The following is a 17,660-nucleotide window of genomic DNA, read 5'->3' as shown; positions in this document are numbered from 1 at the left end:
GCGCTTATGTGACTTTTTTGATGAGGGTCATACTTCAAGGTGAGAGAATGCCCAAAAGGGAATAAAGGGGGTGACCTTTCCTGCAGACACATATTCCTTCACAGACTGTTTACAGATTGGATTGATGTACAAACTTGCACTGTTTGCTTCAGCACTGATATCTGCAGAGCTTTATGTTATGTTATTTACAGTACATTAATATTTGGTAGTTTACACTTTACTATTACACTTAATATTTTGTTATTTATTTGGAGTGTTTGTCACTTGATTTTTCCCATTGCAATTTTATTTTTGTATATGGTATTACATGTTCCTCTTTCATAATTGTTGCAGCGCAGCACATATATTCAAATAGTTTGGGAGTGATCACTGGTCGCTTTGTTGCTTGCAGCTTAATTCATTGTGTATAGCTGGTGCATGGATTTTTTTATTTACATTAAATTGCAATTTTGATTGTTGACTCTAACCCCAGAGGACAGAAGTATACCTCAATACCTTCCTTGATTTAGTGACCTCCAATTCTTATACTGTGGAGGCCCTGTCTGATGAAGACTGTCTGTATTCCCAACACACATGTTCCTGGAATGAGCTCTCAAAAGTATTGGGTGCTGCAGCAACCACCAGCCACATACTGAAGCATACACAACACAATGTAAATATTCACCAGCACACCATGGATCTTCAATTAAGTCCGAACATTTTGTTTTATTGAAGAAAGATTTCATCGCAAACAGAGTAGTGTAATGTTTCAGAGTCACCTAGGACCCCTTTGTAGTCTTAAATAGTTTTTCTGGATAATATTTACAAGCAGCCTCTGTAACTTCCAGGCATAGAGAAACCATTTTGACTCTTTTTATGTTGTGTGTGCCACCTCAAAGTGGAAGAGCAGGCTATAGCTTCTGCTAAGTTTTTATACTTGTGTCAGATCTCTTAGAGGCCCTGAGAGTTCAAAAACATTTCTGAGGGACACTCCAAACCCAGACTGGAAAATTCCTGGTAAACTGTTCAGCCTCCCAAACATTTTACAGTCATTTTATCCATTACAGGAGTCCTTTATAAAGAAGCAAATTGTTCCCACCATTGATCCGACAATGTCTTGTCTTAATAAAACACTGACCATTCCTGTAGAGGCTAAGCCAGCGTTCAAAGATCCTATAGACAAATATTTGGAAGTTCAGTTCCCTGTTTGTAGAATGCTTACAGCTCATTCTGTAAGCCCTACAAGACTGGATAGAAGGGATCATGGATATCTCAACACCTTATTTCCAGTATGAGTCTTGTATCAGTGAAGATGTGAAGAATTCTTTGGTTGAACTGTTGTTGAAGCAACATATATGTACGGTAAGTTAAATGGAAAGGTTAATGTCCTGGGGATTAATCCCTGGAAACAAATTATATTGATAGGGTTAATGCAAGCTGATTCACATTGACAATGGCTAGCTCACTTTTAGTAAAGGCAGGACCTTGGGTAAATCCAGTTAGCCAAGTATGTAATAAAAAAAATGGAGTGACAGAGGATGCTTCTGACTCAGTGTAGTAATTTATTGAAAAATGAATTAAAAATAGCACTCACTTGAATAAAGATATGAACAGCATGATCATTTGTTTAGTCCTTCTGCTTCCTCCAACCAAAAGTGATGTGGATGATGTTTACCAGTGTATCATAGGAGCAGAATGAGTGAGGTTCTTCAGTGCATGCCTGTACATGATGACAGCAGCAGACAGCATGAAAGGCTAGGATTCTCAGGAATGATGCCACACCACATGACCAGGCAGAGAGGTGGCGTAGCAATGCTTTTCAGGGCGGGTCCACCCGTTTCTCAAGCCTACCTACACAAAGAAGTAGAGGGCTTACATACGCAATGTATACCTGGTGATGCTGTGGGACAACAACTCCCAGTTCACCTTCTACTGTAAAAAAAAATAGAGAAATATAGTGTATCTTCTTAAAAAAAACAGATTTGGCAAGTAAAGATCATGTGAAAAGTCATATAACGCTTAAAATAAACATATGGGAACCACTGCTCAAACAGGTACTGAAAAATTAACTAAAACTAAAATAAAAGCTAATTAGACAACTCCTAAAGGATTCAAACCGATTTTATCTTGTTAAAAATATTTTTGAAAGAATTTTAAGAGGTATTTTTAATGTTATATACGAAGTGTTGGCCTCTGTAGCAGGCATATTAAAAGTCTCTGCTATGCAAGTCCTTTGAGGGTGAGCATCTCTTTGGTGCTATATGTATAGGGTATGCAGCGCTATGGAATGATAAGATGAATGATATTTTGATTTATAGATATAGAGATCAACCATATATCAACAACATATAGCAGTCCTGGTATTGAGACTCATAAATTCAGATAATCAAGAAAAACAAAACTTATATTAGTAAGTTCATAAATCAATGCTAGCTGATATAAAGGTATGAGATACACCAGGTGACATCAGAAGCAATTGGTGCGTTCCAAATCCAGATTTGTGTAGTCAGAAAATCTAGTGCAATTATGCGCTTACCACAGGGACATACAAACTGAGCGTTGTATGTATGACATCAAGTAGATCATCGGTGGACATCAGGGCCCCATCAGCGGTAAAGACAGCATCCGGTCATCGGGGATGGTAAATCTCACTCTGGGGTCATCTCAGTCTCCCTGGTGGGTCCAACGAAGCTCAAACTCCCAATAGCATGCTTCCAAAAAACGCTCCACCTTGCAAAGCTCAAAATAAACAAGCCAGGGGGCAAAATGGTGCTAATAGTGAAGTATGCCTTTATTCGAGTAAGATCCAAAATAAACTGTAAACAACTCAAATAAGCACATAACAGCTTCCAGGTCTAATGCATACGTTCCCTGGTGGTTAGTGGCTTCTTATAAATAAATGGTGTCGCTTGGGTGGATCCACCCATTAGACCTGGAAGCTGTTATGTGCTTATATGAGTTGTTTACAGTTTATTTTGGATCTTACTCGAAGCACCATTTTGACCCCCGGCTCGTTTATTTTGAGCTTTGCAAGGTGGAGCGATTTTTGGAAGCATGCTATTGGGAGTTTGAGCTTCGTTGGACGCCCCGATGACCGGATGCTGTCTTTACCGCTGATGGGGCCCTGATGTCCACCGCTTATCTACTTGATGTCATACATACAACTTTCAGTTTGTATGTCCCTGTGGTAAGCGCATAATTGCACTAGATTTTTTGAATACACGAATCTGGATTTGAAAAGCACCAATTGCTTCTGATGTCACCTGGTGTATCTCATACCTTTATATCAGCTAGCATTGATTTATGAACTTACTAATATAAGTTTTGTTTTTCTTGATTATCTGAATTTATGAGTCTCAATACCAGGACTGCTATATGTTGTTGATATATGGTTGATCTCTATATCTATAAATCAAAATATCATTCATCTTATCATTCCATAGCGCTGCATACCCTATACATATTATTTCATTTGAGGTGCTGAGGATTGCCTTATATGCTAGCGGCTCTCCCTGTGTTTTGCGCTCACTTACCTCTATTTTCATTTATATCTCTTTGGAGCTGCCTTGGACACCCTCATAAATTATGTCACTCATTCACCCCAGCAACACAAATATAGCCTTCAAGCTGGGTAGTGTCAACTCCCCTCAGAAGCCAAGAAGAGTTCCTTTTTTTACTCCCAGGTTTCAATTTCTAAGGCCAGAACTAAGCCAGGAGCGCAGTTCAACTGTAAACCCTGGGTCTCTAAATCCCCTAAGCCTGCAAACAAGTCCTCTTAGTGCAGTATGTCTGTCAGCCTTTGCAGGCAACTGGATAGACTATATCTCAGATGCCTGGGTAAACAGAGGTGGTTCCCATGGGCTGCATTCCCAGCCCAATCCGAGGTTTATGTCTTCCAACCTTCCTTTGTCACCATACAGATTAGTAGATCTCCATGCAGCCCTTGTAGGTCTTCTGGATCAAGAAGTTATTTCCCCATTTTCTTTGGCAGAAAGGTTTCAGGGATTCTATTTAAATTTTTTCTCATTTCCAAAACCAACAGGGGCTTTCACCCTGTCTTGAATCTCATAGCTGTAAGGGCTCGTTTAAACTAGCTTCAAAACGTGGCATTGGACATACTTCTTTAAAGCATTCCAAAAGCCAGTCAAAGCACCTGTCACTAAATAAAATGACTAGCTTACAGTCCTATTTACACAGTGTGTTAGTGTGTTGGCTTTGCTTCACAAATTTTACCCCGTGTCGCTTTAAGTGGTGCTTCAAAGTATCTTCAAAGCCTCTATAGAAGTCTGTGACAAAGCTTACTTACAGCACCTGTAGCTTTTGAGAGGCTTTTATTCAGCTTTAGCTTCACTTTGTTTTGGAGGTATTGCAGGTATGAGATATCAATACACAAACACATGGCATCTGCCAAGCTTCATTAAAGCTTCAAAAAAGCAGCACCAAAGCATCATTGAAGCACCACTGAAGCATCATTGAAGCACCACTGAAGCATCATCAAAGCATCACAGAAGTATCAAAAACACATAAAAAAGCATGTTGAAATGGTAGGCGCTTTAATGTGTGTTGAAGTCGAAGCAAGTGTAAACAAATGTTTTCATTCAGACCCAAAAGTTCAGCCAGTGAAGGGATTGGCAGAGAAGGGTAGCAGATGCTGGGTGGTTGGTAAGGTCAATGAGTCTGACAGCAGCATTCATTATGGACTGAAGGGGGATAGCCTATCTAAAGTTAGGCTAGAGGAGGGAGTTGAAGTAGTTGAGGTGAGGTATGACCAGGGAGTGAACTAAGAGTGAACTAAGTGATGTCATTCGTTAGGAAGGGGTGTAATTTGGGGATTTTGCAGATGTTGAGGCACCAAGCTTTGGACATTGATTGAAGGTGGAGCCAAAAGGATAGTCCAGAACTATTATTCCACCTGGCACCTAGGCATGCAGGAGTGGATTGATAGTTGAGCTGTGGATCTTGACAGAGAAGTCAGGGAAAGGGGCACATGGGGGAGAAAATATTATGAGCTTGGTTTTGGATAGCTTGAGTTTGAGGAAGTGGTGTATGATATGTCTGTTAGTAAGTTAGTGATATGTGTGGAGATTGAGGGAGAGAGCTGAGGGGTAGAAAGATAGATTTGGGTGTCATCAGCATAGAAATGAAATTGGAAACCATGGGAGGCTATTAACTGACCCAGGGAGTAAGTGTAGATTGAGAATAAGAGAGGTCAAGAACAGAACCTTGGAGGACCCCAACAGAGAAAGGGAGATGAGAAGAGGAAGTAGAATTGCATGTGACACTGAAGTTGCGATGGGATAGGTAGGATGAGAACCAGAAAAGAGTATAGTCACAAAGACCAAAGGAGTAGGGTTTTTTGTGGAGGAGGGAGTGGTCCACCAAACTAAAGGCAGCAGAGTGGTCCAGGATTAGGATTACAGAATAGTGTCAATTGGTTTTAGCCATCAGCGATTTCTTCGATTTGCCATAGGTTCAAAACACTTTCAATTTGTGCTCCTACCTGTTGACCTGTGTTCCACAACCTGTGTTTTCACCAAAGTGCTATCTCCTGTCCTTGCCTTTTTAACCCCCATTGTAAGATATCTGGATAACTGTTGAAAGTGCAGTCGGCAAAACACTTTGGCGCAAACAGTTCAAACCCGAAAATAGTTTGCTTGGATTCTGAACTTTCATAGTTTAACAGAGGAGCTGACTCATCAAATGGAATATCTTGTTCTAGTCCTCGGCACAGCTCAAACCAAAATATTTTTTTCCCCCAAGAGGTACTTCAGACGGTTCTGTTCAAGAGTCAACTGACTCTTTGCTTTTGCACGATTGGGGCTGATAGTAGCCTCCTTTGACGCAGATCAGTATGACCAGTTACACTCCAGACAAGTCATTGGTTCACTCACTGCACAAAACAAATCATCTGTCACTGAGGACCAGGTTGTCTCTTACCTCATGTCTCACAATTGCACATTTAGAATTGGAAAAGTTCTTCCTACCAATCTCTTAGAGGATCCTCACAATAGATGCCAGCCTTACAGACTGGGGAGGAGCCCTAGACGCCATATCAGTGCAGGGGACACCAAAAGAATCTATCTCATGATCAACAGTCTGGAGCTTTGAGTGATTTGGTTGTCCCTATAATGCAAAACATCCTGACTGGAAGCAGAAGTCCTGTCTCGGCAAGAGAGGTAAAAAGAGGGAACTTTATGTTTTAGCCTTGTCCACCAGAGCTCTAGACTGGCCCAGGCAGATCTGTTATTTAAACGTAATCAGACCTCTACTAGTTCTTTGAGTTCCTCTTAAGTTTTAGAGCATCAGGCAAGTGTTTAATAGATTTTCAATTCTGCCATCTGGTCTTCTGTTCTTGTGCTCTCCAAGTTTAATGAGGTGGAGGCCAACTTCAGATGTAAAGCTTTGTAGGCATCTCTTTGAGCTGCAGGCAGTTCCCGTTTTTTTTGTTGGTGTTTTTTTATTGGACCTGTAGGAGTTTTGTTTGCAACATTGAACTGCATTTTGATGCCCCAGATGTCTCTGAATGTGTCCTTCAACAAACAAAATGAGAAAATAGTATTTTGTATTTTGTACTCACTGTATATTGATGGACACAGGCTCCACCCCCTGTATTTATGGTCTCTCAGCACTGCTTTGCTACAAACCTGAGGTATGCTGGGAGTTGAACAGGTTATACCAGGCTGATTTTGTTTGTCAGTATCCAAATCTTCCTGTAGGCGGCACTATAACCAAAAAGTCTTCAAATCACATGTCCCTCAATGACCTTTGAGATAAAGAATTTTACAGTGAATATAAAATGCTCTTTTTTTAAGCCTCCAAATGTCACAGGTTTTCTGTATCAGACAGTCTGCACTCATTCGTACCCTTATCCAGCCCTGGCATCATCAGGGTAACTTGCTGCTGCCTGTATAGCCCCCAGCATGTAACAACAGTGCAAGAGCGGAGGAACATGGGTAAAGTGCATCATAACCTCTTTATTCACACCTCTCACTAGTAGGGTCACTGGTAGTGACAGCAGAGAAAAACAGAACATCTGTGCTGTCACTGTGCTGAAGACTTCACAGGGAGCTGGAAACCACCCAAGTAACACTAGGGCTGGGGGTTTGGGAGGAAAGTAGTGCAGGACATTCCTATAGAAAGCCTTTAACAATCCAAAACGTTTCAGGGATTGAAGAAATCTATTGAACTATGTCTAAGAATAGGCATATTGCTCTAATAAGTCTTAGATTGTAAGCTCTAAGGAGCAGGTCCCTCCTAACCCTCTTGTATTGAACTGTATTGTTGCTGTATTGTCTCCCTTTATTTCGTAAAGCGCTGAGCAAACTGTTGGCGCTATATAAATCCTGTATTATAATAATAATAATAATAAGTTGAGCATTGTTAGGTGCTAAGTTCATACATTTTATGGATACAGACATCTAGAAACTAATTTACATTTGCAGCTTTCAATAAAAGATAACCTTGCAAGCCCATCATGAACATCCTTGTTCAGGTATTTCCTGTTAAGGTATCTGCAGTGCACCAGTGGTGCTCTTGTGTTGTCACTTGTGTTGTCATCCTGTGGCATGCTTTACTGGTGGAGACTGCAAGTGATAGTATTGATACACAAGCTCGCATAGTCCATCACTTTTACTATTGGGAATCCATTCCAGGACAATGAAGTGTCACTGAAGCTGCATGTAGAGGTTGAAAAGGACTAAGGGCTGGTTCACATTCCTATGCAGTGTGATTTTGCAGCCCATTCATTTGAACACAGAAAAAGTAGTGCATGCACTAAAAACCGTGTTGCACCAAATCGCATGATACAGCAAAACCATGCTATTTGGTGCCCAAAAACTACACTGCATTTGCAATCTGTGTTTGGGGTGCCCTCAACAATGCATTGACAAATGCAGCAGTGTTCTTTGGGGAGCGGGTACATATATTTGACAGGTACCCGCTCCCACTTCTGCTGTGATCGCCTAGGCGATTGGAGGCAGATGTTGTCCTCCCCCTCCCTCCCCATAGTCTTCTGGGACATGTGACAGGTCCCAGAAGACTACAGGGCCATTCACAAAGCGCAGCACTACTTGTGCATGTGCAGTTGGCACTCGGCTGTGAAGCCGCAAGCTGTCATAGCCGGGTTCCCACACTAAAGATGCTAGCGCCAGGGAGAGAAGATGGCTGGTGAAACCAGCGGTGGTGAGGACACTGCTGGACTGAGGGACAGGTAAGTGGTTTTATTTTAAAAGTCAGCAGCTACAGTTTTTGTAGCTGCTGACTTTTATTTTTATTTTTTTCAGCTGAAACTCCACTTTAAGCAAATATGAATCTGCATATTTATTTTCCAGTTTCAGAAAGATATTTTTATTAAAATCACTCCAATAAATAAAGATTTACAGAAATCAAAAGATTCAATCATTCAAGTACAGTATATTGTCGCAAGTCTGTAAGAAATGAAATCAACTTGAGCATTAGCATTCTCTTTTTGAAAAACTGACAGCATCAAGAGCTTATCTTAGTTTTGAAGATCATTTACCTTGTTTTATCTTGAAATGATTCATCAAAGCTGTCTCTGATATGACAGTTTACTCAACCCATATTTAAGTAACTGCGCAGAAGCCAACTAAAGACAAAAGATGGAAAAGCTGATATTAAAACTGTATCCTGGATTATTCTGTTCTTACATATGTAGTGCTCACCTCCAAGAGTGCCTGCTGATTTGTCCCAGGTTCCTCCCCCAAGTTGGTGTAGTGGCAGCCAGGCACACAGCAAAAGTCACTCTTTCTGGCTCAAAAAACAGTCTAGGGGGTGTATTTTTAATGCTTTATTGAAAACTTGAACTTGGATGGGGTGCAGGGAGCTGTGGGATACTGCAGCAACACTGGGAAGCGATAAGAGGACACTTTTCTTTTTGTCAAAACCTCTCCATTCAGTCCCTCTAGTAGCTACAAAGGAAATGAGTCTAATTGAGACCCTTTAAGAACTGTCCCTTTTTAAGTTCTGGCACCAATGTGTAAGGAATAGAAGCATCAAACAATTGCTAGGATCCTACATGCAGGACTGTACTCGCAACATCCCTCGATTAGCACATCTAGAGCTTGAGCTGGCTTGCCTAGAATGGCAGCAGCCCTTCAGGCTGGGATCTTCTACTCTTGGTCAAGAACCAGAGCTGCCTAAAGCCCCAGACTATTTATGCAATCCCTAGAACCTACTGGACACCCACCCCCAGGGATTGGCTGAGACCACATAAATATTCATGCTGCTGAATCCAACCCACTACATTCTACAACCCTCCAAAGATCAGGGGAAAGCAGTCAAATCTACAAACAGTGAATCCTAGAGCAGCCCAAAGCAATCAAAGCTGCTTCACTGATTACAGCCTTTCTAGCAACCTATCTAGGAGGGTGCTGCACATAATATACAAATACATTATATCAATTTACAATCTCAGGTTTTACAAAAACAGAGGGTTATAATCTCAAAGCTCCCTAGCTTACTGTATATACGAAAACAAAATTCAGTCTCTGAAAACTTGAGCAAGGGGACTGTATCCAATCTGTTTTCAATCTCTAACCATCACTACAAAATTAAACAGGAAATCTAGCTACTTTCAGGGAATAACCAATATAATAATTGTGCTCACTGGAGCATTTTAAGGTTTCATGTCGACCGGCATTCTTTTCAAATGATGCTTTTACTATTTGAATGCAAAGGTTTTGTAGACAAGAAATGGCTGTCTTTGACCTGCCTTGCCTGCAGTTTAAATGTACCTCAATAGAACACAGTCCAATGCAAGGCAGGTCAAATATGTACAGCTTAATGGAAGTCATAGGGATTGTACTGACCTGTGTTTCACATGCATTTAGACGTTGGATAACAATTCACATCAACATTAGCCCTTAGGCTGTCATGTGTATTCTGAGTGCAACAGGGTATTAGGGTCCTATTTTATACATCTGGGAAAATGTCTGTTGTGGTTTCTAAAGGCACCACTGGATGTCACTGTTTGCCCTTGTGCAATTATCTGAGGTTCCGTTTATGAGTAGTCTTGATCAGGAGATAAAAGAATGACCTCATGCATGCTTAGATCTAGGTCTGAACCCAATCATAAGCAGCCAAGACATGACATGGTGGGTTTGGACAAGGATTCCAACACAGATAAGATCATCCTTGGTTATGAGAACTGTGATTTGTGAGTTCTGCCACCTTTCCTTTCTTGCATTGGTATAACCTTGAAGGTTTTAAAGATGTTTCTGAATATATTTTAAAAGTACTTTTTGTGCTATTACTTTATTTTTGGATTTACTTACCATATCTTTGGACTTGCAAAATATAATTTCAGACTTTTATGTATTTTTGCTGAGAAGTTCAATAAACGCCTTGGGAAAATGGAAATGGGACTCTAAGGGAAATTTATTAAAATTAGAGATGACAGTACATGGAGGAGCTGTACATCACAACCAAACAGGTTTTATCATCAGCTTGTCCAGTTCAGTTTTCAAAATTAAAGATAGAAGTTGGTTGCCATGCACAGCTGCTCCAGATTCTGGCTGCTCATTTTTTTTTTTTTTTATAAATTTCCTTCTTTTTCTTTTTTTCCTATGTTAAAGATAATAAAACTGCTTCTGGTCATTAACATGTGATAGCTTAGCAGAGGAGGGCAGCACAGGAGTATTGCAATGTATTTGAAACTCCTGGATGCACGTACCTGGTGACCTATGCCTGGAACCACTGTATACAGAGAGTTCTTTCATAGGTATGTGAATTACTGTTTTACAACATGGCTTGAGGGCTGAGATGAGTGAGAAACCTGAAAAAAGTGGTGAACAGAGTGATGGTTACTGATGTCTCATGTCCAGAATACCCAGTTATGGTGGACATCCCTTCACCTATTCTTGCCAAGTCCTTGGACCTGGGATTGCTACTGCTGTTCACTTCTGTTACCAGGGCTAGTCTGGACTTCACTTTGAGGGAAGCTGTTTATAAAGATGATGCAGCTGTGTACTAAACTGTTTTACTAAAGTAGTGCTACTCCTTCCTTTGGTTTACTTTCAGTTTCTAAGAAAAATATATATCCTAAGCTACCTTGTTGTCTGCAAGCATTGATTCCTGTATTAACTTTTCCTCCTGAAAATCCTTCTTTCAGCACAACTGTAGTTCAAAAAGCAGGCTCTGTGAAATGTGTGAGTGGCTGCTCACAGGACATAATGACATAATGTGTTACAGCACTCTTTCTCAACCAAGGCACCCTGGGGTGCCTTGAGGCTTCTTCAGGGGTGCCTTGGCAAAATGTAAAAAAATTGCCAAATATTTGTATACAAGCCAGCGGGTGGAACAAGCCTGCCTTTTAGTTACACAAAGCCACAGGTTTTCATTGTGTGCCATTACGACCTTCTAGCTGCCAATGTTCTGACAACCAGTGACATCATTAGTTTTTAAAGAGGATGTTGGTCGTCTGCACAGCATCCTAGTTTGACCCTCCCCTGCCCCTTTCCATCAGTGCTGGGGTCACATTAGCTCAGTGATGGAGAAAAACTGAGGGAGAAGAGAAACATTGGAAAACTACCAGAGGTGGGCTGACAACTCATGGGGCCCCCGGGCAATAGGGGATCATGGGGCCCGTGTCCTTGCCCAAACTCAAAAAAGCCTATGAAAAAAGGTACCAGGGGCATCTCATGGGGCCCCCTACTAACCCCGGGCCCTCGGGCAGTGCTCGAGTTTCCAAATGGTCAGTCCGCCCCTGAATACTACTTAGTGTGCAAAAGTGTATTTGCTTTGGAAGAATAAGTCACCTCTAATGTTGGTTGTCCTACATGTGTGGATGTTGCTGCATTATATAAAACTATTAGCATAGTTTTTCACATTTTACAATGCAGTGCACTTTTAAAAATATGGACAGTTTGGAGGTACCCCAATTTAGAATGGTTTACCTCCAGACTGTCCATAATTTTAAAGGGTGCCTTGACAGAAAAACGGTTGAGAAACACTGTGTTACAGAATTCAAGAAAGAAAAATGTGTGGGAAGTCTTCAAAAAGTACAATTTTAAAGTTCAAGATCATTTAGAGTACTTATCCTAGAAATAATTTAAATGTGGAAATGAATATATGATTTTCAATTTAATTTTGACCTTAGATATACTGTACATTAATAATTTCCTGTTGGCCAAATTTACCATGCTATGGTATCTGTAATTTTCCTTTGTAGTAAAATACCTGCCTATGCTCTTATATAGTATATTTAATTAATTCTCCCTATTTTAAAAGCCCTGCTGCAGCCCAAATTTTTTTTAGATGATCCCTTTTGTCTTGGGGTGATTAGAGCACATCAGGTGATTGTTACTTACAGTCTGTTTACAAGCTTTCTTTTTTGACAGCATTTCACTGCATTCTTTGAAAAAAAAAAACATTGTGCACCCAAAGTATTGAACACCCGCACAACAGATTATTAAAAGTCTTACTTAAAAATTCTTCCCACTACACCTACGGCCTTCTCTGACACCTTCATGCCTTCACACAGTGGTACATCCCTAACCCTCAATAACCCATGAATAGAATCGCTAAGCATTTACGTTAAAGCTTTACTGTCTCTGCCCATTTTTCTAGACCAGGGCAGGTACAGCTTTAAGATGATAAAAAATGTACAGTATATCTGTAAATACTGTCAGGTTTCTGCCCTTTATATCTTGTTTTAGAGACCATCAACCTCTCACACCTTGAATAAGACCTTTGTACAGGGATTTTCCCATGTAGCGCCAGCTGTTTGTTCCTCTGTATGATCTAAATCTGCACTTCACATATCACCTTTTTCTTTTTCTGCCAGGCTCCCTATGAAAAAAACAGCTTTTAGTTCAGGAGGCGGGGATGGTATTTTTGTGATTTTTTAATTTTTAAATTTTTTTATTTTTGGGTTTATTGTTTATTACCGGATTTTGATACAGCCTTTTTTTCAGGTTAAACTGCATTTTATGCAGCAAGGCTTCCCTATTAAAAAAAAATCAGCTTTTCTTTCAGGGGTGGCATTTTAGGATTTCAGTTTCTCTTGGGTTTTTTTATTTTTGATTTATGTTGCTGGGACCCCTAGTGAAAGGCACTCAAATGTTGCTGGGACCCCTAGTGTGGGGTACACAAGATATCACATTCACTTATTACTGACCAACTATACTTGGAGGTGCCTTTTGTTTTCAGCATGTCACATGTGATGCATGTGTCTGTGATAGTGGCCTTATCTTGCAAGGAACCCTTTTTTATTTTTTCATTGAAACAGGGTTGTGTTGAATCCTAGGCAGTGGACTGACCATTTGGAAACTCGGGCACTGCCAGAGGGCCTGGGGTCAGTAGGGGGCCCCATGAGATGCCCCTGGTACCTTTTTCATAGGCTTTTTTGAGTTTGGGCAAGGACACAGGGGCCCCATGATCCCCTATTGCCCGGGGGCCCCATGAGTTGTCAGTCCGCCCCTGATCCTAGGTTGTCCTTGCCTGAAAACTCAGTTTGCACTGTAATCCCTGCCAGTGTTTGCTAGACCAGAACAGGGACAGACTTACAAGTGAAAAAAATATTAAATGAAGAGTATTTAAAGGTTAAGTTCACCTTTGGAAACATTCTACATATTCCACCCATGTTTAGGGTGGAATATGAAACATGTTCCCAATGCTACATCATCTGCCTGATCCTCCCCCTCTCTGTGACAGCAATACGGGGAGAAGTTCACTGTACCAGCTGTCACTTTTTAAAAACAGTACAGCCATGCGGGTCTCCACCCACACGGCTGCGTAATTCCTTCACAGAGTTCTGTGTATGAATGAACTACAAGTCCTGACAATCTTAACGACTGTTGGCTTGTAGTTCTCAATGAATTACCACGGTGCTGTGGAGCACCCTGGTAGTTCATTGATTCTTTCTGTCAGTATATCTTCTTGCCCATACATCCCATGAGAGCAGGCAGATATACTGACAGGTCTGCAGGAGACCTGCATGGCACCAGTGATCTGCTGATCACTGGTGCAATGCTTTACAGGCTACTGCAACAAAAAATAATAAATGCACATTTTTTTACCTGCAATAAAATGGGCATTTATTGTTTTTTGTCAAAAAGTGAATTTATCCTTTAAAGAAATGTAAATTTTTGAATAATAAAATGTGTTAAAAAATGGACAGATGTAACACCATCGTCCAGTTTATGACAGTAGACTGCCAGTTCCATACAGTCTCTGACTGTTTGCTTGTTGAAATAAGAATATAGAATTCTACATTCAATTTTTGCTGCTGTCCACCCATCACCCTGGTCATAGGTTCCCCCCTTCCCATTTGCTGCGGCCTTCCCATCCCCTTGCATTGTGGAATAATGGAAAGCCTATGCCTATTTGTTTTCCCCATGTAGCTGTGCCTTCAGTGCCCTGACTATAATGAAATAATAAAAATGAAAATAGAGTCTATCCCATTTTCCATATTTTGGACTTCCCTATTTTTTTGAAGGGGGGTCACAGCCCCCCCACCCCCAAATCTCACCCACTTACAGACAACTCCTGGGGTTTGCGAGAGGTGTAATATCCACCTTGAAACCTATCCCACCCTATTCCTCACTCACAGCATCCCAAAAATTGCCCCCACAGCTAGGCCTTCAGTGTCTTGACTATAAATTACAAAAAAATACAACTGAGTGCCTGGAAGGTGTAGACTTATTCTAGCAAATCAGAGGAATTGCAGACATACCTGGCCCCTGCTGTGTGCATTCCAACTACCACAATATGGAGCTGCACTGTTCAGCCACTGTACAATATTTGTGGCTATTGCCTCTCAAATAGTAAACTTTAATTTGTACTGAAAAAGAAACTGTCTTGTCTTTTTCTATTTGCTGCCCATTATTTTTATTCAATTTAGGCCTATTACCACGCAATAAAAAATCAAATTCCAGTTAAAACTAAGAAAGTCTTATTTTTCAAGTTGTAATACATCAGACTGGGATGCTGCTGCTGTATTAAGACCAAACTAAATTTAAAAGTAAAAAATCAATTACACCAACAAAATATGTGATGTCACTGGCGATGTCTGAGAAAATCATACTATTCCATACCACAACATAGAGTCTAAAGGCACCTCCCAAGCATGTAATTGAAATGATTGGTGTTTTCCTCAAGTCTTCTTCAAATCACAATTAAATGAACACTCTTTCACCACTGTACATTATTTTAAAAAATGTTTTATTGCTTTGTCAATGCTCAGCTTCTTGTGCCCCTTTTCTGATAATAGCTTGCCTATTAGGCTTGAAAATTGCCAGAATGTAGTATCAAGGTGCAGGCATGCAAAGTTCGATGAACCAACCACAAATGAAATCCAGGCAGATTCTCTCATTCCTGTCTATATCCTCCCATTATCGATTTCTCAGCCAATAACAAAACTCATCTGGACAGTAACTCAGTAGTGAAGTTTCCATTTAACGTATAACTCCAGCCAAAAATCAAGGAGCAGGCATGAGCTTCCATAACAGCTTCTGGACCAGAACTTTTAAGATGAACTTTAGCCATATTTTAAAGACACAAACTAATGTAGTTCTGTATTCATCAAGTAAGTATCTAACTTTTACCTGGTATTGTTCTCTGGCAATGCCTGTACATCACAGCTCAGAGTGGAAGAGGAAAAAGCAGCACAAAGAGCCAATCAGTATACAGTATGTGCTGACTAGGAGAATGTTGGTAGCAGAAAAAGCAGAGAGAAAGACATGAATTTATTATTGTGCTGATTCTCTTTCACTGTTCAGTCACAGGTTTGTAGTAGGCCCATGGTAGCCAGGGCTCAGAAGAATTAGTCTCCATGCACACTAAGTTTCAAGTTAAAAAAACACTGGGAAAATCGCTGGATGAAAAATGCTGGTAATATCGTTTTTTAGCAGCGTTCAGAAGTGCTTAGGAGCATTTAGCAGCGTTAAAATTTTACTAGTGTTTTTACAGTACATGTAGAAGAAAAAAAAAGGCTAGAAAAAAAGCAAACATTTTAGTAGCGCTTATTAGTGTTTAGGAGCATTTAGCTTTTTTTTCTGCTGGAAAAACACTCTGAAAAACTCTAAGGCTCCATGCACACTAGCGTTTTTTTGAAGCTCAAAGAATGCTGGGAAAAACGCTGGCTAAAAAAAGCTGGTAATAGCATTTTATGGTAGCGCTTTAGTAGCGTTTTAGTAGAGTTCAGAAGCATTTAAGAGCATTTAGGAGCTTTAGCGTTTTATTAGTGTTTTTACAATACAAGTAGAGGGGAAAAAAGGCTAGAAAAAAAGCTAAGGACATTTTAGTAGCTTTTAGGAGCATTTAGTGTTCTTTTTCTGCTGGAAAAATGCTCCAAAAAAACTCTACAAAAACATTTTTTATTCTACTCCTAGACGCTGAAGCTCAAAAAATGCTAAGAGCCTAAAGTAGTGTGCATGGACACATAGGCTTTTATGGAGTTGAGTTTAGGAGATTTTGCAAAAAAATGCCAAAATCTCCTAAATTCGAGTTTAGCAGCTGCTCCAGTACATGAAGACTTAAAGCGGAGTTCCACTCACTCTGTAATAAAATAAAAGTCATCAGCTACAAAAGCTGATAATTTAAAAAAAAATCAGCCACTCACCTGTCCCACAATCTGCATTGCCCCCTCCACAGCCCATTTCACCGGCCGTCCTTTATTCCAGGCGCTGGCATCTTCAGTGTGGGCACCCGGCTGTGACAGCTTGTGGCTTCACAGCCGGGTACCCACTGCGCATGCGTGAGTAGCGCTGCGCTTCCTGAATGGCCCCGTAGTCTTCTGGGACCTGTCACATGTCCCACAAGACTTTGGGGAGGGAGGGTAGGAGGACAACTTCCATTTCCGATCGCCTAGGCGGAAGTGGGAGTGGGTACCTGTCAAATCGAGGTACCCATTCCCCCCTCCCCCCACTCCCCAAAGGTGCCAATCCTTAATGGGGAGCGGGGGACCAATCTTTAAAGCGGAACTTCCCCTTTGGGTGGAACTCCGCTTTAAGTGCTTCTGAACGCTACTAAAATGCTACTAAAAAATGCTATTACCAGCGTTTTTTGAGCTTATAAAAAAAACCCTAGTGTACATGGAGCCTTGAAAAAACTATTTTTTTTCTGCTTCTAGACACTGAAGCTCAAAAAATGCTAATAGCCTAAAGTAGTGTGCGTGAATATGCAGGATAACACTATTTAGCTTCTAGAAGCAGAAAAAAATATGCTGATAATAACTAATAGGAACTTTAAAAAAATGCTAGTGTGCATGGAGTCTTAATGATGATGTCCATCATTGAACTCAAAGCCTGAGGGCATCTAGTGGAGGAAAATATGTTTAGTGGGGAACGGCTCCAGATTACAGGTGAGCATTGCAGTAAAAGCAGCTTTTTATTCTATCTATTTCTTTCTGTCACTGACTAGAACAACTATGCAGAGCAGAAAAATTAGATCAAAGTTGAAGGTCAACCGCAACATACTTGTTCCTGGTTACTGGCTTAAATGTTGAAGCATGAGCACCAGACAAGCAGCATTTTAAAAAAGAAGCCAGAAAAGCAGTGTTTTCAAAAAGAATCAGCTTCTGTTTTTTTAATCATGAAAGGGTTTCTGTCAGATGGAAACACCCTGCTCTCTCTTGTAGGGTTACTCTGTAAACTAACTAGTTGATATGATTTTAAGTTCTGTAAAGGAACATACTGTTAATGATGGGACAACTACATTTCACT

The 17,660-nt window shown here is 40.6% G+C and overlaps 1 protein-coding gene across 2 annotated transcripts in view; it reads left to right on the top strand.

Moving 5' to 3' along the window:
- The window catches only part of FRMPD4 (FERM and PDZ domain containing 4), a 463,469-nt gene that overhangs the window by 318,292 nt on the left and 127,517 nt on the right, over nucleotides 1-17,660 (top strand). The window lies entirely within an intron of this gene.

The sequence above is a fragment of the Staurois parvus genome, unplaced genomic scaffold (assembly GCF_062004578.1).
Source record: "Staurois parvus isolate SC_StPar_1 unplaced genomic scaffold, SC_StPar_1.0 ptg000696l, whole genome shotgun sequence".
NCBI classification, from domain to species: Eukaryota; Metazoa; Chordata; class Amphibia; order Anura; family Ranidae; genus Staurois; species Staurois parvus.
This window is presented reverse-complemented; position numbering and strand designations above follow the sequence as displayed.